Genomic DNA, 1,754 nt, shown 5'->3' with positions numbered 1-1,754 from the left:
ACTCTTCGATCAACCCCCCTTCCCCTTTCCCTGATCCCAAGGCTCTTCCATTAGTGATCCCCTCCCCTCCTTACTAATGGCCTTGCAGGCCCTTCCCTGGTATCATTCCCCCACCCCACCCCACCCCAGGGCTTTGCCACTCTCCCCTCCCCACTGTATTTCCCAGCCCACGCTGCTCAGAGCATGATTTACGAGAAGGCAGCGCCAATTCCAGTCTGGCAGGGGAGTCGGGTACCACATTGGCTGAGAGAATGGCGCCGGTGCCAGGCCTGGGAGGGTGGGGGGACACACAGAGGGTGCAGCTTCCCAGAAAGAAGGCAGAGAGGGGGCAGCTGGACAAACACAGCAGTAGGCATAGACTCTGGCAGAATGGAAAAACCATACGATGGCATCAGGTCCAGCATTTCCCCTCCTGTGTCTGAATGAGAACAGAAAGGGAATCCTGCAGTCAAAGAAAACTGCAAAGGAGGCAGAGGTTCCGTTAGACCAGTCAACTGGGTTGGGAAATTCCAGGAGATTTGGGGGGTAAAGCCTGGGGAAGGCAGGGTTTGGGCAGTGTAGGAAACTCGCTGGGGTCTAATGCTTTAGAGTCCACCATCCAAAACTGCCATTTCCTCCAGGTAGCTCTGAGGGCATTTCTGCACCTCAGTCTGGAGATGTGCTGTAATTCCAGGGGATCTCCAGGACCCACTTGGAGGCTGGCATCCCTACCTCCAGCGGAATGAATCTATGTCATCTGGAAACCAGGATATCTCCCAGCCTCCCATGGAGCCTGCCCACCCTAATATCGAGTAGCCTGTTTTTGTTTAACAATTGTTTTTGTCCCTTTGGCAGGTACATAAGTACATTCAATAGTGCAAAACAACAGGGTATTAAACCAGTAACCTGATTACACAGGTATTCCTGATAAATATTCCCATGGGCAAACATATGCAGGACCTCTCCCACTCCTCCCTTAAATGCTGCTCTTGCTTGTCTCCAGAGGAAAAGAGTGCTAACTTTCAAAGGCTTTTTTCAATGGCAAGGGTCTTCTTCCAAAAGACTTGGCTCATGCACAGTCCTACACTGCTTAGCATTTAGGCTACGGCAGGGACAGAGGGAGCTTTGCCTCTCCAAGGCTTATATGCCTAAAGCCTTGTTGGTCACTACAGTGCAGCTGGACTCTAATCTAGTTCTTCTACTGTAGACCAACCCAGTTGCCTTCTGAAGCACAAAGTATGTCCCCTGAGGTTTCCTCAGCTGCCATTCTTAACTACCACGAGTAATTCTTAATTACTCTTCGTAACCTCATCGTTCACTCCCATTGACACATTTATGTTAAAGTATCAATGAAGGCAGAGAGTAATGAACAGAGGCAGCCAAGGGGAAGGGGACATGCAGCACCTACAGCTGAAAGTCACATAACTGACTTGGAGAGGGGCTGTGGTTCAGTGGTAGAGCACCTGCTTGGCATGCAGATGGTCCCAGGTTCAATCCCTGGCATCTCCAATTCAAGTGACCAGGCAGGAAATTATGTGAAAGACCTCAGCTTGAGATCCTGGAGAGCTGCTGCCAGTCTGAGTAGATAATACTGATTTAAATGGACCCAGATTCAATATAAGGCAGCTTCTTGCAGGTTTCCAGTCTCTTGCCTCACACAGGGAATGCCACCTCCAGCACAGAGGACTCAGTAAATGTGTTCAGTAAAGGTGCTCACAAAACGAACAAACTACAGGGAGGAAAAAAATTATTCATCCTTTTGCTGGCAGAGGCCC

The 1,754-nt window shown here is 50.0% G+C and overlaps 1 non-coding gene across 1 annotated transcript; it reads left to right on the top strand.

Moving 5' to 3' along the window:
• The first annotated feature begins 1,416 nt into the window (after positions 1-1,416).
• On the top strand, positions 1,417-1,488 carry TRNAA-GGC (transfer RNA alanine (anticodon GGC)). The gene has a single exon. It is a non-coding gene; the product is annotated as a tRNA-Ala (tRNA).
• Positions 1,489-1,754: the final 266 nt, after the last annotated feature.

Source organism: Paroedura picta, chromosome 3 (assembly GCF_049243985.1).
Source record: "Paroedura picta isolate Pp20150507F chromosome 3, Ppicta_v3.0, whole genome shotgun sequence".
NCBI lineage: Eukaryota > Metazoa > Chordata > Lepidosauria > Squamata > Gekkonidae > Paroedura > Paroedura picta.
Note: the sequence above shows the minus strand (reverse complement) of the source record. Positions and strands in the feature narration are given on the sequence as shown.